The 23,268-nt window shown below is 35.2% G+C and overlaps 1 long non-coding RNA gene across 8 annotated transcripts in view; it reads right to left on the reverse strand.

The window, feature by feature from the left end:
- Positions 1-6,347: 6,347 nt before the first annotated feature.
- LOC102151347 overlaps positions 6,348-23,268 on the reverse strand; it is a 115,403-nt gene continuing 98,482 nt past the window's right edge. For 2 of the 8 annotated variants that reach the window (XR_005382614.1, XR_005382618.1), the window contains one exon: positions 6,348-8,002. This is a non-coding gene — a long non-coding RNA (uncharacterized LOC102151347). Of the gene's footprint in view, positions 8,003-8,032; positions 8,235-23,268 lie in introns of those variants that run through there. The other 6 variants (XR_005382617.1, XR_005382616.1, XR_005382613.1 and 3 more) reach the window with 4 other exon arrangements.

The following is a 23,268-nucleotide window of genomic DNA, read 5'->3' on the forward strand; positions in this document are numbered from 1 at the left end:
GGGGTCAGAGCACTAACTCAGAACTCTCTGACTGCACAAAGAGTCAGATCTAAATAAATTATATCCTTAAAGTAAAACAGGAAAGAACTAATGTTGCTGGCTATACTTTCTCCTCCATTAGGAATCTGAGCAAGTCAAAGAGAAATAGACATAGATGGGATGAACAGCTGATCATGTATATGTCCATTCTGGTAATTTTCATAAAAAGGAAATTAGCATTCCAAAATACCAACCATGCAATCAACAAATACTGCAAGGAAACTCATAATTTGGCATTTCAAAATGCTTGAACTATTATAAAATCAATTTCTTGTACTAATCGCCAGCTTTCATACAGATAACTCCAGTATAATTCTGAAATCAAAGATGGTAGATAGAAAATCGAACTTCTCGTTAAACTAATGTAGTTAATTAAATCTAGTCCTGTAGAACATTTTCTCTTGTAAAAAGCACTCAAAACCACCTCATTTTATGTGCCATTTCAGCTCTAGTTCTTAAGATGAAATTTTTTTTTCAATAAATAAAAGAATTCAAGCAATGTTGAAGCGTTCTGTGGACAACAAATTGTCAAATTAGCAAGAATCCTTGTTCATTTTATTTTATGGAAAACAAATGATGTTGTCTTCCAAAAATTATACTCAAAGTATGCTTTCAGAAATCTTTGGAAATGGTTGCCTAAGAATACTTCCTTTCTTTCCTTATTTTGGTCAGAGACAGCTCAACTTGTATTTTGAGTAAAACCTATTCCAGGAAAGTGATGGGGTTTCCAACATATTATAAAGCTTCCATTCCAGAGAAAATAGGTCAATCAATGCCAGTAAGATGTCAGCATCAGAATATCCTTGGTCACAAAATGTCCCTGCCCATAAGAGGACTCAGGTCCAGTGGCCTGGGAGGAAATCTTCTTTCCTGATAGCATCTGAACAAAGACTTCTGATCTCACAGTCACAAGTGCATTCTAGCTCAGAATGGTAGACGGATTCCTTTAACGCATACAGATGAACCACCCAACGTGCTCACAATGTATATGGTATTAGATTATTCCTCAATCAGACAAGCAAGTGCTAAGGGCAATAATAAGGCAGAAACTATGGTAAAGTTAAAATATAATAGTATTTGATGATATACTTTAAAGTATAATGTGAAGATCATAACATGGTTGGATTTTCTCACGCATATTATTTTTTTTTATTGTGGATTACATTTAGTGTGGGGGAGGACAGAGGTACACCATTTTCTTTTCAATGGGTAAGGGCCTTTAAAGGACTTTCCCCTAGGGGATCCCTGGGTAGTTCAGTGGTTTAGTGCCTGCCTTTTGCCCAGGGTATGATCCTGGAGTCAAGGGATCGAGTCCCACATCGGGCTCCCTGCATGGAGCCTGCTTCTCTCTCTGCCTGTGTCTCTGCCTCTGCCCCCCTCTCTCTCTGTGTCTCTCATGAATAAATAAATAAATCTTTAAAAAAAAAAAGGACTTTCCCTTAAATGTATAGTTGTGATAAAATTCCAACAGTTAGGATATAGTTAACCACAATTTAGTAGAAATTGACTATTGAAATCAACTGCTGCCTTTCAATGCAGCTGGAAGAAGGCTATCTCTCACCCTCTTATACTAAAAGGCATGCAAAGCAAAAATCCTAAACATCTAATTTCAGCTGAGTTGGCATAGTTGTTGCTTGCCAAATAGCAACGAAATACAAACTATATCTCAAATAATTACAAGTCAGTTTCCCTAGAAACCCTGAAACAATGACTAAAATATATTCGAGGGAGCTTTCATCCAAACACATGAGTAGACAGAGAAATATTATAGATCCTAAGAATGCACACATTTTAAGGAGTTACATTGAGCCAGGTGTTCAAAAAAGTGGTTTTCACTGAATATATATTTAGCTGGTAAAACAGAAGATAATCTCAAATGAACTCTAATGTAAATTCTTAAGGTTTTACAACATAGCACAACAGCACAGAGAACTACAAAATAAATAGAGTGTTAGGAAATAGAAAATATGGTTGCAAACATTTTAAGATTTAATAATGAAACTCAAACCTGCTGTAAACCAAATTATGTCCTGAGAAGATCAAAGGAAGATACACAGCAAAAATAAAAGAATGAAAAAAAAATAAAAAAATAAAAATAAAAAAAAAATAAAAGAATGCACAAATGAAAAGTTAAGTGATATGGAACTAATCTAGGGCTTCTTAAAAAGAGAGAGGGCAAGAAGAAATAATCAAATTAGATAATGGAAGAAAACTTCCCCACATGATAGAAAGATTTAAAAATTTTAAATAGATTCACTGAGTTTAAGATAGAATTAATTTACAAAGAGGTAGCTAGAAAATTTTCTGAATAACAGACGTGAAGAGAAATTTTTATAAGGCTATAGATAGAATAGATTAGATACAGGAGAGAGAGAATAAAAGTTTCTCATGTAAACTAAAACAAATCCAGCTTTTCACAGAAAATCACCATAACCCAAGAATGATTTCCTAGCAATTTTTCATTCTAATATAACCAAAAGAAAATTTGAGGATATGCAAGGAAGCTAAAGTTATACCAACGTTATAATAATTCTAATTAATAAAGTTCAGCAAAGTGAAAATTAATCAGGGAAAAGATTTCTATCAGGCTGTCTCAATCTGTTCAGGCTCCCATAGCAAAATACCAGACAGGGTAGCTTAAACAACAAAGACATCTTTACTCAGTTCTAGAGGCAGAAAGGTGCCAGCATGATGGTTTCTGGTGATGGCTCTGGCTTATATATGTTGCCTTTTGTGTCCTCATGTGGCAGGGAGAGAGGAGAATGTAGTCACCTACAAGCTGTCTTCAAGAAAATGGAAAAGGGATGTCTGTCTGGCTCAGTTGGTAGAGCATGCAATTCTTCATGACCCAATCTCTTGGTAATGAGTTCAAGCCCCATGTTGAGAGTAAATAATATTTGAAAGGAAGAAGAAGAAGAAAGAAGAAGAAGAAGAAGAAAAAGAAGAAGAAGAAGAAGAAGAAGAAGAAGAAGAAGAAGAAGAAGAAGAAAGAAGAAAGAAGAAAGAAGAAAGAAGAAAGAAGAAAGAAGAAAGAAGAAAGAAGAAAGAAGAAGGAGAAGAAGAAAGAAGAAAGGAGAAAGATGAGGAAGAAGAGGAAGAAGAGGAGGAAGAGGAGGAAGAGACCACTGGCCTAGAGTGCACAGGGCCTAGACAACAAGGTTATCTCCCCTTCAATTTCAAAGGGCAGGCCCACCATGCAGCAGAACTTTGTAGATGGGATTACTGTGCAAAGCATGAAGCAGTGATAAATGCCTTGAGATGGCCCACATTGCTTCTAAAGAGCTCCTCCATCTCCTTGCTTTGCCTCTAGTTGGTGAATTTCTTGTTTTTTTTCCGCCTCTAGTATAGGTAGGATTGTTTTGTTTTATTTTGTTTTGTTTGTTTGTTTGTTTTGTTTTGTGTTAGTAATCCTTTATGCCAAGTATCTTGAAACATGTCTGACAGCTGCTAAAATACTAAGCTCCTTCTATGGTGGTTCATAACTTTCTAGCATATTGGCAGCTACTAGAGTGACATGATAAAGAAGATGGTATTCCTTGCTGGTATCATTTTATTCATTGCCCTGAGATTATTACTTCTTGGGACATTCACCTTTGTATTTTTATTTCCTAGTTTTAGTTGATATTTTTACATATGTTGAAACAATCTCTTGGGGCACCTGGGTGGCTCAATCAAGTAAGCCTCTAAATCTTGGTTTCGGTTCAGGTCATGATCTCACTGGTCCTTGGATGGAGCCCTGTTGGGGAAATCTCTGCTCAGAAGGGAGTCTGCTTAAAGATTTTCTCCTTCTACCCCTCCCCCTATTTCTCTCCTTGGCACTTCCTCTGCCCCTCCTCTCCCTTTGATTATTTGTTGGCCTTCTGCATGCCTTCTTTGGAAAAATGTCTCTGCCTATTTTTCAGTTGGATTGTCTTTTTTTGATTTTGAGTTGTAGAAGTTCTTTATATATGTTGGATATTAACCTCTTATTAGATATATTATTTGCATATATCTTCTCCCATTCCTTAGGTTGCCTTTTCATCTTGTTGATGGTTTCCTTTGCTATACAAAAACTTTTTATTTTGATCTAATCCCAATAGTTTATTTTTGCTTTTGTTTTCCTTGCCTTAGGACACAACATTTAGAAAAATGTTCCACAGTCAATGTCAGAGGAGTTACTACCTATAGTCTCTTCTAAGAATTTTACAGTTTCAGGTCTTTAATCCAGTTTGAGTTTATTTTGTCCATGATGTTAAAGGTGGTTAAAAGGTATAAAAGTTTCATTCTTTTACATGTAGCTGACCAGTTTTTCCAGCACCATTTATTGAAGAGATTGTCTTTTCCCCATTATATATTCTTGCCACCTTTGTCATAGATTAATTGACCATAAAATAATGGGTTTAACAGGAAACAACAGGTGTTGGTGAGGATGTAGAGAAAGGGGAAACCTCTTATAGTGTTGGTGGGAATGCAAACTTGTGCAGCCATTCCGGAAAACAGTATGGAATTTCCTAAAAAGTAAAAAATAGGACAATCCTACAGTCCAGCAATTGTGCTACTAGATATTCACCCAAAGGACACAAAAATACTGATTTGAAAGGATACAAAAATACCCTAATGTTTATAGCAGCCATTATCAACAGAAACCAAATAATGGAAAGAGCCCAATGTCCATCAACTGATGAATGGATAAAGAAGATGTATGTATGTGTGTGCATGTGTGTATGTGTATATACCATATCTTCTTATATATACTACATATACATCACACACACACACACAAACACATGCACACAATGTAATATTACTCAGCCATCAAAAGAATGAAATCTTGTCATTTGCAACGATGTGGATGGAGATAGAATTTATTATGCCAAATGAAATAAGTCAGTTAGAGAAAGACAATACCATATGGTTTCACTCATATATGGAATTTAAGAAACAAAACGAATGCACATGGAGGTGAGTGTAAAGAGAGAGGAAAACCAAGAAACAGACTCTTAACTATAGAGAATATGGTTACTGGAGGGCAGGTGGGAAGGAGGATGGGCTAAATGGGTGAAGGGTATTAAGAAGGGCACTTGTGATGAGCATCTAGTGTTGTATGTAAATGATGAATCACTTAAATTCTACACCTGAACTAATATTATACTGTATGTTAACTAACTGGAATTTAAATAAAAACCTAAAATAGAAAAAAGAATAAATAAACATAGGACTAAAAAAATCATGAATTTATTTCTGGGCTCTCTGTCCAATGATCTATGCATCTATTTTTGTGTCAGTACCATACTGTTTTGATTACTAGTATAGCTAGTATAGCTTTGTAGTATATCTTGAAATCTGGAATTGTGATACCTCTAGCTTAAAACACAGGTAATTTTTAATTGAGAAGTCTGGCTTAAAGTCAACTTACTAAAGAAAAAAATTCACAGAAAAAATAAAAACAGACAACATAACAAGTATACACATACAAACTTTCAATAAGAGAAACAGATAGAAACAAAATAACATTTTACACTGATCATGTGTAAAATGTGATTTAAAATATTGAAAATATTTGCTGTTGATTAGACTATGGGGAAACAATCATTCTCATCTATGTTAGTAGAGTGCAAAGTCTCAAAATTACACCTCCAGGTTTTTATCTACAGAAATGTTTGCATAATTACATCAGAATATAGGTACAAAGATATTCAACTTAGCATTACCTATAATATTGACAAATTAGAAGTAGTCTATATATTAGTCATATCTTAACAAGTTTGGAACATGAAAAATGAAAAATTATAAGGTTCAGATTTCTGAGAATGGAGGGATGAAATCAGATTCTTCCCTAATCCTAATGAAATGTGCATAGATAGGTAAAACATTAAAAAAAAAAAAAAAAGAAACCACTTATTAACATTCAAAGCCAGTTTTATCCTGTATTTTTAAAAATTATTTAAGAACTTTATTTGTTGTGCCCAAGATTGCGAATCCGAGAAACCACCAAGGAGCCAACACCGATGCAAACACACGAGAGTTTATTTACAAGCTCCAGCTTGGGTCCAAGTATACCTGACACAGGGAAGCAGGGACTTGGACCCCGAGGTGGGTTTCAGCTTAGTTTTAAGGACTGGTCTAGGGGACCTCCAGAAGGGGTGGAGCAATTCCTCAAGTTCTGTTTATATTTTGATATGGGGCCTTCAAGGGCATTGAGCTCTGTTCTTACTCTAATAGGGGCTTCCTGCCACTGGCTTGGGCTCTGTTCTCATTCTAATAGGGGCTTCCGGCCCTTGGCTTGGGCTCTGTTTTTATTCTAATATGGGGCTTTCTAGAACATTAAGCTGTAAGCTGTTTTCTTCCTGTAACTGAAGTAAGGTAAAGTTCAGCTATTATTCACAGGGGCCTGGGATGGCTGTACTTGTGATAACGCTTAACTTAAAGTGGAATGGCCTTAATTTTCTTGGCCTTCACAATTAACGAGTGCTTGCCATTTGTTGATTTTTTTTTTTTTTTTTTTGAAAAACTCAAGTTGTAAACTTATTTCAAATTAAAAATGAGGTTCTTAAAAATCTCAACTGGACCGGATATGAAACAATTTAAAAACCTTTAAAGGTATATTGAGACTTTGGGGAGGGGCTGAGTGTGTTTGACAAGGAGAACTATGGGACAGTCATGGGTGCTGAGCTCTGCCATGTCCTTGCCACCCTGGGAGAGAAGATGACCGAGGTTGAAGTGGAGCTGATATTGGCCGCAAGAGGATGCCAATGGCTGTATCAATTACAAAGACTGTCAAACACATCATGCCTGGGTGAAGCGGACTCCTTCAGGGTACCTGGCCCTTGGCCTCAGCCTTTCTGGGGCAAGTGAAGCAAGAAGCCCAGAGTAACTGAGCTGGAGCTAAGGTCCTGGACCCACCTTTGGCATGCAGCCCTGAAGGCATCCCAGGCTCATAGCCCTCCCTGTAAATAAACAGTCCTGGCAAGGTCCTGGGCCAAATTCTCTGAGAAAAAAAACAAAACAAAACAAAACAAACAAACAAACAAAAAACAGAAAAACCAGGCTTAAAAAAAAAAACCCACACATATATCATTACCAAAAAGAGACATCTTTAGGTAAAAATAATAAACCCCATGCTTCATAGATAATGCAGGCAGTTCTATTTATCGTGGGCAAAAAGGTCTTAACTTAAGGTCTTCAACTCCAATCTTTTGTTCGCTTCTTATTGCTGGAATTTCATCTTAATTTCTTCCTGGGGAAGACTAAACCGGCCGATGGTGGAGATGGTAAGCCCGCCCAGCTCGCCCAGGGAGCCTCCGGTTCTCAGCTGGGGGATCCGCTGCTTTCATCTCTTTGTTGCCGTCTTGCAGGTTTTCTGGGCGTTTGCGTTGGTAATTGAAGTTGTGGCGGCCGCTGACCTTGGTCTCACCTTGATTTTCCTTACCTTCCGCATTGCCATCTGGCTGTCTCGGTGAGGAGGACCCCGAGGGAATCGTGGTGCATACTCCCTCTCACTGGTCTACCGTGTTCTCCTGCACCTGGGGGTCAGCACCTTCCATCACCTCCCCCGCACAGGGGCGTTGACGCCCAGGGGGTCTCCGCAGGAGGAAGGTGGGAACCGTGGCCTGCCGCAGGGCCCACCTGTTGGGCCAGGCCTGCAGGAGCACTTTCCAATCCCTCCGTCTCCGTCTTTTCCCCACTCTCACTCTTCTGGTCATTCTGCTGTTAATTGCGTGGAGGACCTCTGCAACGTGGGTGGCATCTATATGGTTAGGTCTGCTGCATATTTACTGCCTTGCACTGGAGCTCCACCAGGGCCTGTCACATTTGCTACCTCGCACCTTCTTCTTCAACAACATCAGACCCCACATTTTCTCCATCTCCTACCCTGCGAAGGCAGGAGACCTTTCTGGGGTGATTCTTCTTTATGGCAGTCTGGTGCAGTCTGGCGTTCTGGCTCAGGGCTCTCTGGGGTCGGATCAGTTTTATCCTGTATTGACTGTATTGAGAAAGTTATTTATTTATTTATTTATTTATTTATTTATTTATTTATTTTTAAGATTTTACTTATTCATGAGACACACACACACACACACAGAGAGAGAGAGAGGCAGAGACACAGGCAGAGGAAGAAGCAGGCTCCATGCAGGGAGGTGGGACTCCATTGGAGGACTCCAGGACCGCATTCTGAGCCAAAGGCAGCGCTAAACTGCTGAGCCACCTGGGATGCCCTGAGAAAGTTAAAGACAAATAAGGTAATCAGAATAACAAAGAAGAGAGATGAAAAATCTCTCCACTCTTGCAGTTTAATAAAGATGCAATTAAATCTGTTCTTATACGTTCTTTCACTTTTATCAAGAAAAAGGAGCACATAATAAGTTAAGATCAACGAAAAATACTTATCATATCAAGTAGTATAAAAAGGATAAATTACTCTGTTAATACAACTAGATTGGATCTAAAAGCAAAAGCCAATAGTAACCGGTGTACAGGAGGCAAAAATTAAAACAAGTGACCCACAAGAATCGAAAATAAAATTACCATTTTTATTCTCAATGTAAAAAATAAATGCAATAAAAAAAGGTTGGGATATTAATATTAGGGTAGAAACTAAAGCAAAAATATATGAGACACAACAATATCATTAATTGTAAATGGTAACCTTTACAAAGAAGATTGTATATATTTATCATATGATTAAATAGGATGTCAATATATAAAGCAAACACTTCAGGAAATGCAACTGAAAATGAAGGATTAAGAACAATGAGATATTTTAACTCACCTTTTTCAGCCACTAAATAATCAAATAGATTTTTTTTAAGAGCAAACAGGAAGTCTAAATAACATACTGGACAGTAATACTGTCCATAATACTGGACAGTATTTTTATTTTGATTCATAAAGAAAGTAACTGAAATAGCCAACCATCCTGAAAACATAAAATATAAAAAAAAATCATAATAATAACATATAGAGAAAAAAATCTGTGGATTTAGGTGCTAATTGTAGCAGAAAAGAAAGTCACTAAGTGAGTTAATCATTCAACACACACACACACACACAAATAGAAAAAGTTAAAAAAATAAAACCTAAAGAAACAAAATGAATTTAGGGGAAAAAAAGAATAAATCAATCGCAAAATACTTCTTTGAGAAAAACAAGCAAGCAAGCAAAAAAAGAAAAAAAAAATTAAGCCCATATCTAACCTAATTGAAAAAAAGAAAAGATACAAAACACAGAGACATACATGTGAAGAAATTATTATAGATAGGAAAAATTAAAATAGTAAGATAGTTTGCTCAAATATATTTAATTAAATTTGACAACCTGGAAGAAAGTAGATGCCCCTTTCCTTAGAAAATTGACTACAAAAGAAATAGACACTGAATATTATCTAACATTTGTCGAATGAGAAAAATAACAGAGCTGTTCTGTAAAAATCATAGAGATGAGATAGTTCACAAGTGAAGTCCATTACACTTTCAAGGAACAAGTAACTCCAATTATCTAAAATGTTCCAGAATATGTCAGAAGGAAAGCTTCCAAATGCTGTCTACGAATTAACTATAACATTGATCACAAAACTAGATGAAACAGCAAAGAAAGAAGAAAAAAATCACATTTACTAATATTAATGCAAAATATTGGCCTATACCTTTGACTTGGAGAGTAGAAAGATAATATGATCTTGGATTCATTCTAGAAATGAAAACTATTATGATATTACAAAGCTCTCTTAATATAATTCACTATATTAATAGTGTGGCAGGTTTTGTAGACTGCCTCTCTCAATAGCCACTTAAGCTCTCTTTGGGGTATGCTTTCCTTGTACTTCAGAGGCTGAGAGTCTAAAATCTGCATTTCCCAGGCACACTTGAACCTATGAAACAGGTGTGATTTTTGGTTCTACTAATCAAGCATGCAAATGAGATTTTTGAGGCTTGAATTTGGAACCTAGTTAAACAAGAAGAGAGGCAGAGAATGGGGATTTGTGCTATAGTTTGAAGTAGAACTTTGTGGACCAAGGGATACCAGTTTCCCGATTCACCTTCAGTTAAAAGGCATTGGCAGCTGCTTTCCAGCTGAGGGCAGCAAGTATGATACAAAGAGATGAGACCTTACTTGGAATCTCAACCTTGAGCCAGAAACTCTAGCTCTTTAAAAGATTTTGAAAGCCATGAAATATCTGGTGTGAAATCCTTTTCTGCTGCTTATACTAGCTAGAGTAATATCTGTTGCTTACAATTGATAAATAGGTCAAAGAAAAAAACAAAAACAAAAACATAGGACCAGGTTTCTTGATGTCACAAAGACTGAGAAAATGCAACTATCTTAATTCCTGTTAGAATTTCTTAATGAAATTGTGGTATAGATGGATACTTCCTTAAAGAAATAAAATATATGTCTTTAAATCAAATTGATATTATGCTTACTGGATGAACACTAAAAGTATTTTCATTAAAGTATAACATAAGATTGGCCATCTCTGCTAGAATTTTTTTTTTCTTTTCAAGAATTTTTTAGTTATTTTTTCTAGAAGTACTAGCCAATACAACTAGAGATGTGAAAGGGAAAAATGCATAAAAATTGAACAGAATAAATAAAATGTTTATTTTCATAACTAGAAAATCCAAGAGGATCAACTAAAGTTACTAGAAAAAGATTATCTAGTTATTAATATATAGAAGTCCAGCTTCTCTATTTACAAATAACTACACAGAAAAAATGGGGGGAAATCTCATTTATAAGCCACCAAAAAACAAAAAACAAGAAAAATAAACAGAACCTAGAAATAAACTTAACAAGCAATATGGCAATTCTAAATGCAGATAACTTTAAGACTCAGACATAAAAGACTTGAATAGACTTTTTTTTAAGAGATCTTATTTATTTGAGAGAGAGAGAGAGAGAGAGAGAGAGAACATGAGCAAGGAGAAGAGCAGAGGGGAGAGAGAGGGAGAGAGAGAATCTGAAGCAGACCCCTACTGAGTGTGGAGCCCTACTCAAGGCTCCTTTTCAGGGCCCTGAGATCATGACCTTCATGGAAACCAAGAGTCAGACACCCAAATGACTGAGCCATCCAGGTGCCCAAATAGATAGTTTCTTATTGCATATTATTACTCAGTATTTTAAAGACTTCTAAACTGTAATCTGCACATTTTATATGACTCCAATAAAAATAACAGAGTATTCAATATCCATTTTTTGAAACTAGTTTAACTGATTAAAAAGTTTACAGTGAAAAAACCATTCAAGAAAAACCATAAAAATTCTGAAATGTTAGAGGTAATTTATGACAATACTTAGTAGTTATGAAAACACATTTGGTGGTGACAGTCATTAGATATGAAGTACTTTTATGATTAGATGGTGAATTTTTAGAAATAGCCCTAATAGAAATGCCAACAGTTGGTGTATGATAAAGGTGGCCCTGCCAATTAGGGAGAAAGATTTTTATTTATTTCGTAAGTTTTATTTATTTAAGTAATTAAGAGTCAGATACTCTTTCAACTGAACCAGCCAGAAGCCCTGGGGGAAAACAATTTTTTAAAAAATTTCAGATAGAATAATAATTTAAATGAACAAACAAAAAACCCACAAAAGTACTAAAACAAAAAAATGAGGAAACTTTAATGCAATCTTGAATTAAGGAATTCCTTTTTTAAATAAGACACGATACGCAAAAGCCATAAGGAAAATTATTGATAATTTTAGGTAGATAAAAATTCTATATGTTAGCAGCATTATAAACTAAGTACAAAGTCAAGTAACAAAATGGAAAAAATATAATCATAGCATTAGTCAAAGTACAAAGTGATATTTTTACAAGAACATTTTTTCAAAAACTTTTTAAAGATAGAATTCATATACCATACTATTAACTATTTAAAGTTTTTAGTATATTCAGGGAGTTGTGCAACTTCAAAGCAATCAATATTTTCATAACCCCAAGAAACTTGCATCTATTACAGTCACTCCTCCATTTCATCCCAACTCAGCTCCCTCAGCCCTAGGCAACTTTCTGTCTCTATAGATGTAGCTATTCTGCACATTCCATTAAAATGGTGTAGTATTTTGTTGTCTTTTATGATTGACTTTTTATATGTTTTTGAGGTTCATCCATGTTGTAGGGTAGCATGTGTCAATACTGCATTTCTTTTACTTGATATTTCTTTTTATTAATGACAATGTTTCATTGCATGAATACAACCATAGTCTATTTACCTATTCATCAGTTGATGGACACTTGAGTGGTTTCCACTTTTTAGGAATTATGAATAATGCCACTAGGCACATTTTTGTACAAGATTTTGTGTGAACATATGTTTTCATTTATCTTGGGTATATATCTAGACACAAAATTGCTGGGTCATATGGTATTCCATTTTTAAACTTCTGAGGAACTGCCAGAGTATTCTCTAAAGTGGCTGCACCCATTTTACATTCCCACTGGAGTGTAGAAGGGTTCCAATTTCTCCATAAACTTGAAAACAATCGCTATTATCCATGTAAAATGTTATGTGGTTTTAATTCACATTTCTCTAATGGCTAATGATGTTAAGAATTGGTTCATATGCTTTTTTGGACATTCATAAATCTTTGGCGACATATCTATTCAGATTTTTTTGCCCATTTTTAAATTATATTGTTTTTTTTTGTAGAGATAAAAGAGTTCTTTAAACATTCTATACACTAGTCCTTTAACAGAAATATGATTTGCAAGTATTTTCTCAAATTGTGTGGGTTGTCTTTTCCCTTTCTGGATAGTGTCCTTTGCATTTGTTCTTCTGGACTTGCCTTTCCCAGCATGAAACCACCCTATGAGTGACCTGGGCTGCGGACAATCAAAGTCCCAGTAACCTGGGCCTGCCTCACTTGGGGTAGAGCCTCCATTCCATGCATGGGGAGGGAATGAAAGAAATGAACCCCTAGCCTCTTGGTTACATTTTTTTCAGAATTTTGCCTCTTCACCTTGGTGTCAGAGGGAATGAGAAATGCTGGCAGCCAACTCCTCCAGGTAAGATACTATGTCTCTTGGTTAGAACTGAGAACACCTGAAACCTAGTGTTCCTATATTCTAGTTCCTAGAATATGATGGGCATGGAGTCTGCTTAAGATCCTCTCTCTCCCTTTCCCTCTGTCCCTCCCCCCCTTAAATAAATAAATAAATAAATAAATAAATAAACAAACAAACAAACAAGAAAGATAATAATTCTCTATCTTTAATTTGGCTATTCTACCTATTGCATCTGAATCACAGAATGTTACATTTAAAAGGAACTTTTGCAATTTAGTGTTACAGTCACCTCATTTTAATAGATAAAAGACTTTGCTAAGGTTCACATAGGTACTCAATGCCAGAAGGAATACAGGATCTGTTGCCACTTGATTTACACATTTTTAATGTCAACATGAGAAGGAAGTCTCTATGTAACCAACTTTCTAAGCCCAGGCATCCTCATTGCCTTCTTTATGTGTGTATCATACCTTCATCACGTGCAGTCCCTTTGTTTTCTTTGCAGAGTGTTATGTGCTATGAAGACAGGAAAGCAAAGCAGTGTCCAGGATGCATGAGAATGTGTAGGAGGTGTTTGGAGCCACTGCTGCTAACATTTTTGTCAGCAGCATAGCTGATATTTTTTAATAGGTATTTTGGACAGATGAGGTAGTAATCCTTTCTTAATGAGAACATGAAGGAAATTATTTTAGCCACTAATTTTAATCTTCTTTTTAAGTCCAATTTTAGTAATTTGAAATACTCTCCTGCTACTTTTTCTGCAAAGTTTAGTTTGTGATTTCAACATGTTTTGTACTAAAGATTTTTTCTGATCCACGAAGAAATCTTAGGTTTGACTGGCAGCATGAGGGTAGTTACATAAGTACAAGCAGGACCGATATGCTGGGGATTTAAATGTGCCTATAACTAAATATTAATTGCTAAAGATAGCAAGTAGCATCACGGATAGGATGCAGATAAATATATGTTTTAAAACCTCACCAAACTTCCGACAATTTTATCAGCCCACTCTTAATGGTCTGATATTTACTTTCCCATTGCTATCTCTGATCTGAAAGAACATAAGCATATGCCTACAGATGAAAAAAGTCATAAAATCTTCTCTTCCTCCAAATCTCTGACTCCCTCAGCCAGGCAACATGCCCAGCTGCCTGACTTTGAGGTCAGGTTGCAACACATATTTATGTAAAATATCTCCTTGAGGCTAGCAGTTTTAATATAATATTTCCAGTTTTGAATTACTGCTGAGTTTTGTTTTATTTGATCCTTGATGCAGTTTTTGAAAAGATACAATCAAAAAGCAACTAAAATGTAATATAAAAGAGGTAGAATGGGATAAGATAAAATAATGACAAAGCACATTTAAAAGAAACACATTATTTGAAAGAAAGAAGACAGAGAAAATTGGAAATAAAAAATACAAAAACATAAGAAGGGATAAAATGACTAAGAGCAAAGCAGACAACAGAAGTGAGAAAAACTGGAAAAGATGAGAAAGCCAATAAAATGACTGGAAAGATGCAAACCTGTAAATAGTATAGTTTCAACTGCTTAATTGTATACTTCCCTGTGCTCATATTTCTACTCCTGTGAATCATCATCGCCACTGTTATTTCTGTCTATTATTGGCAAGAATATAAAGACTTGTAGGATATAAGCAACAAAGAATGCCTTTTGGATAACTTTGTGTTATCATTCCCAACTTCAAAATAACATTCATTGCTGATTCAAAGTAAAAACTTGTATAGATAATTAAATGATATAATGTGTTTAATATTAGGCTACATATTAAACACATAGGAAGGAATTTTCTTTATAAAATATTTAGGTTAGAGTAATTGCCTCTCTCTCCCTGCACCAATTCTGACCTATGTCAAGGGGTGTATTTGTTCTTGAATCAAGGAATATCTTTGGACAGTAAAATGTAAATATTAATAAAATCTGGATAGATGCCTGAGAGACTCACCTATAAGCTAAATACAGGAGCTCTGTGGCATGATCTTTCTAAGATTTCTTTTTGCAACTAAGATAATTTTCCTGCAAAGTTATAAGAATAACAATGTCCTTGCTGCATCTTCCAAATTAAGAGATCTCTGCGTATGTGAAGAGCCACTGAATTCTTCCCAAATTGTCTCCTGTCAATAGGTCAACAGAGCTTGGTCATCTGGTTTTCCTACCTACAACAAACTAGAAGACACAAATGAGAAAGCGGGAGATAACACTTCAAAACAGACACAACTGCTCAGGGATAGGTGAAAAGTGACAATGCAAGATGTGAAAAAAGACTCTCCTGGAAACTAATCAGGGGGGCAAATTTTTTTAAAAAGTATGGAACTCTGGGAGAAATGAGACATAGTACTTTATAGATAGCCAGATGATAGATAAATGAATAGATAGGTGAAAGAGAGAGAAAGAAAGAAATGAAAGAAGAAAGAGAAAGAAAAAAGAAAGAAAGAAAGAAAGAAAGAAAAAGAAAGACAAGAATAAAAAAGAAAGACAGAAAGACACGCACAGTCCCCGCAAAGAACAATCCGAAAGAAAAGACCAACACCACATAGACCTGTCATTCGCACTTGGACGGAATTCGTTCTTCCTTCGCCTCCTCATCCTCCCTCATCCCCCATCCCTCCCTCCCACTCTTTGCTTTCTTTGCGATGGATGATGACTAGATCGGAGGGTCGGGATAACCTCTGGAAATAGGTTCATATCCCCATAGAATGAGGAATTTCATGTAGTTCATCCATGGAGTGACTGGCTTATCAACTCTAACCCTTTGCTGTTTCAAATTCTCAACTATTGCCTATAGCTTCAATATTTTCCAAATTTCTGGAATATATCATTTTGTTGATCCTTATTTGCTTAATAGGGATCTGAGAAGCCACCCTAACTTTTTAATTCCATTCTTACCTTTCCACGAGGATTTAGTCTTATGTTCCACTTGACCCATGTTCAGTGATCCAGATCCTCTGAGACCCTGCCTCATTCTCTAGTTTTCCAGGCTTGATCCCTCTCTGTGGCCAAATTCCTATCCTTTCTGGCCAGAACTCCCTGCTGCCACAGTCTCATCTACCTGGATTTCAAACTACTGCTTCCTGCCAGGTTAGCTTGATGTGGCTTCTCTATCATTAGTAGGCTGTTTACTGTGGCTCATCACTGATTTCCATGTCCCTTTGCCTTCTCCCGCTACTGGCAACAATACTCATTCTACCCTGACGGGTCAGTCTGACCTTAGACCTCTGGCCATCCCATCCTGCCATCACCTGGATTATAACATACTGAAACATGGAGAAGAGCTCATTTCCAATTTTTAAAAGGCAATGATCAAAGAAAGCATTGTCGTAAGCTGTCATTAACAAATATTAAAGAAAACATAAGGATCTTCAGTGAGTGCATTTCCAGATCTCTGGAAAAAAACATTCATGCAGAAAACTTCAATCTTCAACAATTTAAGTACAAGTAAATTGACACATTTGTTAATTATTCCATTTGGCACAAACATATTTAAGATAAGCACTTAAAGTACCACTTTCATATAAGTCTAGTACTAGGTACAGAGACATTAAAGTCCTCTTTCACCTCTAGGGCTCTGGCCTGAGCAGGGAGCCAGGGAGGAGTTGTTTCTCTTACAGAAATAGAAAGAATATTACCAGAAGCAAAAGTCTCACTGTTCACATTATCTATTGCACCTAACCCAACATTTATGTGAAAGACAGAGGTTACACCCTAAATCATCCAGTCTAGATACTTTTCCATATTTAGTATTTTCTCTTTTCAATGTCTTCACAAACTGTTCCCAGGAAAAGCCCAGCAAACAATCAGGTCATCCTGCCACTAATGGCTACACCATTAGGCTGTGCTCAGGTTTAACAGATTTGACAAAAGTTTTCTGGTAAGTACACCCCTGAGGCTGCCCACATGAGTCTATGGCCTGCACAGTGGCCTACTTCAGGTTTCAAGCACCTTTATATTATTAGAGCAATGTGCCTTGTCAAGAAAGTAGCAACAGACAAAAGCCAGTGATCCTATTACTTTTGCATTGCTCTCCATTCTAAGATGCAAAATAGCACACTCCTCAGTGAAGAAAAAATAATTCAAACATGTGTTATGATGAAGTCTTTTATTGAGAAAAAAAATCATTACAAAGCCACTTAGAGAATATCAAGAATTTTCTCCCATATTTGGAAAGAAATGCATCAAAGAAAAGTTTGTCTTATTTCTTTTGGTCTCTATACTTTTGGTTTTGGTCTATATTGGTCATCTTTATTTTATTGCTGTATTCACCTGATTGGAGGATCACCAATAAATCTCAATTTTGTTCAGAGGTAGCATCATGATTGAGAAGATTGAAAAGTAAGATCCATATCATATGATCAAGGCAACCCATTTATCAAAAATATTCTAACAGAAAAGAAAGTGAACTATTTTGTGCTATTAATCATGACCATTCAGGGTCAATGCCAGTTAGTCTTGAATTGCTCTTCAAGGAAAAAACCAAGTAAATTAAATAACCTAAACAGAACACATTAAATGCAATGATGAATGCAAATATTCTCCCTGTCTCATAAATAACTTTTACAAATTTGTAAACATGTCCTCTTGAGCTATTCTTTGAGTATTAATTTACTATATATTTTTTTAACTTTTTCCCTTGTGTCCTTATAACATAGTAATAAGATGCCTAAATACCAGACAGAGACAGAACATGTACTACCACCAAACTGCTATGTCCTTCACACTGATGAGACATAGAATCATCAAATGACTGACTGATTAGTGAGCTGATAGAGTCCATGCGGACTTGATGCCAGGCACTGTACTATTTACACCATGACACGTTAGGAATTGCGCTATCAGCAAGACAGAATTTTGCCTTTAGAAGGAGAATTTCACTTTGACATGTCTTTGACAGCAATGGTGGATTTTTAATTCCACCCAACGTGTCTTCTGTTGTCTGAAGACAAATATCAATGCCAGGAAGAAGACTCATTTTAGCTAGAGGATGAAGTTTTTGATTGACCAAGCTTAAGTAGTATTATAAGATACTCTTCGAATAAGAAATATACTGAATTTTAGTAACTCTAAGCAGATTTTTTTTAGAGTTTACATTATGAATTATGCATTATGCATACTTCATATTGATGTTCTCAAATTTAATGAAATGAGTCAATATACACTAAAATTGCCTCATAAACTCTAAAGCTTTGCAGGTAAAAATGTGTCTTTGTTATGTTGGCTTTCATAAGAGAGAAAAAATAGAACAGTTATACTTGGTTAGTCAATACTGACAGTCATTCAATCATTACAACACATTACAGGCATTCAGATTTATAAGCAGCTTCATAAGAATAAACATGCTGAAGGGTTCTGCTGGAAGAGTGACAAGTTGTCTAACATCTGCAAAGATTCACATATGGGAACTCTGGAAACCAAGTATTAATGGTAGAGCCACTGCATCAATATGTGACTACTTACCTCTGGGTTTTTATTTAAGAGACAAACTTTCATTTAATTTGAGTCTCTGTATATTGAAGTCCCTTTATCATAGCAGTTTAGCCTGTCTCTTAACTCATACAATTTCTAATCAGCTACTTATTTATTTAAATATGTTTATTCTGGTGCAGCCACTGTAGAAAACAATATAGAGGTTTCTCAAAAACTTATAAATAAAAGTACGCTGCAATCCAACAAATGTACTAGTAGGTATTTACCCAAAGGTAACAAAAATACAGATTCGAAGGGGTGCATGTACCCCAATGTTTATAGCAGCATTATCAACAATAGCTAAACTATGAAAAGAGCCCAAATGTCCATTCACTGATGAATGAATAAAGAGGTGGTATATGTGTATATTTATACACACATACATATATATGCATATATATAAAATGGAATATTACTGAGTCATCAAAAATAATGAAATCTTGTCATTTTCAATGACATGGGTAGAGCTAGAGTTATTATGCTAAGTGAAGTAAGTCAGTCAGAGAGAGACAAATACCCTATGATTTCACTCATGTGTAGAATTTAAGAAATAAAACAGATTGAACCTATGGGAAGCAGGAAAAAAAGAGAGGGAAACAAACCATAAGATACTCTTAACAACGGAGAAAAAACTGAGGGTTGATGGAAGGAAGCGGGTGAGGGATGGGCTAGATGGTTGATGGGTATCAAGGAGGGTACTTGTTATGATGAGCACTGGGTGTTGTAAGTGATGAGTCATTGAATTTGATTCCTGAAACCAATATTGCACTGTATGTTAACTAACTAGAATTTAAATAAAAATTTGAAAAGAAAAAAATATTTATTCTAAAAAAATATATAATGTCTTATACATGGCTTTGGAAATACACGAAGATTATTGTACTACAGACATTATTCTATTTTTATCTGTTGACCCAATAACAGTGTAGTGAACATTTTTGCATAGTCTTAGTGTGTATCTTTCTAAGAGTTTTGGGTTTTTCAGTTTATACTAAAGATTTTTTTTATAGCTAACCATTTATTGCTGATTTTTAATCACATTACATTTTGGTTAGGAAATTAGCCTGTATAATATTGGGGTTTTTAAAATTATTGGAGCTTTTCTGGAAAACTAGCATTGTCAATATTTATAAATATTCTATACATGTTTGGAATGAACATGACTTTGGTATTTATTGATTAAAAAGATAAATTTATATGTATCCATGAATACACACAAATGCATACACAAGCTTATTGATTTTGCTATTGAATTTTTCTGTACCTTTACATATATTTGTTTGTTTGATATATCATTTTCTGAGTGAGTCCTCTAAAGAGTTTTCAGTTCTTATTCATAACCATAACCTGCATGCACTATTCTCCATGACAAATGGGATCAAACAATGGCTTCCAGAAACTAAAAGCTAAACTTATACTAGCTATGTATTCTAGTACATGTAAATTTTTGGCCAATATTCTTAAACACTGTCTATGATATGTACCTAAAGATTAATTTAACTGTCCCTTTGAGGAGATGGGAATTCAGTTGTTCCATTACTACAACCATTTTTTAATAAAAGAAATTTTAAACGTATCATTTAATTAAGAAATACTCTCTGGGAAGACCCAGTTACTATGAAACAAAATAACACTTTTAGATTGAAAAACATTATCTATGCACTTTAATAAGAAAGAGTTGAAAAAGGAAAAGTAATTAGATGATATATTAAAATGTCTTCATATTGATTTCTTCTTTGCATTTTCTAACCAATTTCCTATAAATTATGGTAGCTTCATGGTAAAGAAACCTTAATTAAAATGCCAAGTACAAAAGGACAGGATTTGGCTGACATATGTAAATGCAAATAAAAATGACTATAGGGAAAGTGAGACTTCATCGAAGGTGACATGATTGCGGAAAGAAGATGTGCTGAGCAAGCACCTCAGCAGAACAAGCAATTTGGGGCAGTGCCATAAGCTGCAGGCATTTCAGAAAAAATACATTGAAAATGTAATTGAGAACAGCTTGGGTAATTAGACCCCAAAATGGCATCAATCTTTAGGACTGCAAAGGCAAAGGAAAAGAAATTGGCAATCAATAAAAAATGGAGATAATGCAGAAAAAACAACAAACACATATGTAAGGAGAGGCACACCTTGCTTTAACTTTTGAGTAAACCACATTATAAAAGTCTGTTTTTACATTAAATGTATATAGATGTAGATTTATACATATTTGTGTGCCCCTTTGTGCGTGTGTATGCAAATGAAACAGATATGCTAGCGTAACATAAGCTGTCTTATGCAAAGTGGTGTTTTGCAGCCCTCAGATTTTGTAAAAATATTCTGAAAGGATGTCTTTTCTCTGTAACAGAAGTTGGGATGGGGAATCAAGACAACAAGACTTTACAGTGTAGGAAGTCTTCCAAAAGAAAAGAAGTCATTCTTGTTAGTAGTTCTTTTCCTCTTAATTAATGAAGTCTTGTTACAGACAAAACAAAGAGAAAAGGGAAATTGTTATTGTTTTAAAAAATAACATGGAAGCTATTAAATGAAAAAACGCAATCAGTGACAGAAGGAAGACTCAATAAAAGAGGTGCTTTTCCATTCAGTTTGCCTAAATGGCACCTAGTTTAGAGACTAAATAACTCTGTTTCTATTTTAGAAAATGATCAAGCCACAGATATAATTATATAATCCTAGGGCTTGTCAAACACAGACTACTTGAGAATATCACATCTTTGACTATACTTTCCATTTGACATTTCCCACTTAAACTCTTTATATTTCCTTTCTCAGATGTGGGTATATCTGAACAACAGTTAAAAGTCGTATTCCAAAGGTGCTTTGCCCAAGGCTAAGCACATAGTATAACAATAGTCACTAGGGTAGCCCAATAAATAAATTATATACTTCTCTAAAACTAGAGGTAGCATAAATCCCCTCAATGAAATTGGCATATCTTCCCTCTCTCAAGTATGAGATTATCTATGCCATCTACTCTAACAATTCACTCATTCAAAAACTATCTATTGAACTCTTAACTATGTTTCAGGTACTATGATAAATTCAGGGGATAGAGAGCAATGAAAAAAGAAAAACAAAAATCCCAGTCTGTTTGGAATTTATATTCTATTCTAGTGGTAGACAGACAGTAAGTGAGAAAAATAAGAAAAAGTATCTAGTACATTAAATGATGATTATTAAGGAAAAATATTAAAAAAGGATGGAGATGGGCAATAAGGTAACAGAAATTTAATAGTAGCTATGTTTAGGATGTAAAATATAATTGGCAAAATAAAAAACAAAATTAAATAGAATGAGTAAAAATGGATATGGTTAAAGAATGAGCTAGTAAGTTAGAAGATTGGAGTAAAAAATTTCACCCATAAAATGGTAGAAAAGGACAAAAAATGAAAATGTAATAGTTACGCAGTAGAACAGATATAGATCTGCTTATATCTGCATAATAAAGTCCTATAAGGAGGATTATTTCTTGAAAAAAGGAAGAAATCTTTGAAAAAATAATGAGGATAAACTGTGTTCAAGTAAGGGTTACAATCAACAACTTCTCATTGCTCCCATTACTACAACCTTAATTCAAGCTATCACCTCGGTCTGGATAACTGTCATAGCCTCCTAATAAGCCAAATAGCCTCCTAATACCTTCCACTCTTTCCTTCCTATAATCTAGTCTAACACATTAGTCACAGGAAACTTTTCAAATTATAAATCATAATATATCACTCTTCTCTCAAAACCCTCTGCCAGTCTGATAAAAGTCAAAATTTTTACATATAGTATCCAGATTTGGTTTCTAAACCATTCCCCAATAAAACTAACAAGGGTCCCATGGAGAAATGGCTGATTCTAGAACTGGGGCAAGAAACACACAAAATGAACTTGAAGCATCTTATAGTGCCAGAAAGTAAGGAAGTATTCAAATTAAACACAACAGGGCAGCCCCGGTGGCTCAGGGGTTTAGCGCCACCTTTGGTCCAGGCTTAATCCTGGAGACCCGGGAACGAGTCCCATGTCGGGCTTCCTGCATGGAGCCTGCTTCTCCCTCTGCCTGTGTCTCTGCCTCTCTTTCTCTCTCTCTCTCTCTCTCTGTGTCACCCATGAATAAATAAATAAAATCTTAAAAAAAAATTAAACACAACAATGGAGGCCTGTCAAAGGGACAAAGGAGCCAACTGGAAGAGTTCTCAATGGCCAAAGTTAGAATTCAATACTACATTATTTTTTTTTGCATAACAAAAAATTTAATGTAGTATTGACTTATAACCTAACGTGAAAAAAATCTAGGAGTCCACACTGATATAAATATTTGAATAAACAAATAAAGTAGAAGAAATAGATTTCAGAAGAATCCCAAGCAATTTATGCAGATATTTGCCCTCAGGAAAGATGGAACAGGTGAGACATAACAATAATATCAGGTGGAACATAACTTCTATTCTTTAGATGTGGGCTATGCACAGTGACTTCCTAGCAAAGGGTACAGCTTGGTTATGAGAGAGAAAAAGAATAACTTTACAGTTAATAGACCTGATAATCAGTACTTCAGTCAGGTGATCAAGATCGAAAGCAATAGTGGTAAGTCATGTGGATACAATGTATCATTAATGTGATATAAAAATGGACTTTATTTCTGTGGTCATATTCCCCAAACAAATAACCTAAATCTAACCATAAGATAGACATCAGAAAAGTTCCAATTGAGGAACATTCTACTAAATACCTGACCTAGACTCCTTGAAATTATTTAATTTATCAAA

This window comes from Canis lupus, chromosome 32 (genome assembly GCF_011100685.1).
Source record: "Canis lupus familiaris isolate Mischka breed German Shepherd chromosome 32, alternate assembly UU_Cfam_GSD_1.0, whole genome shotgun sequence".
NCBI lineage: Eukaryota > Metazoa > Chordata > Mammalia > Carnivora > Canidae > Canis > Canis lupus.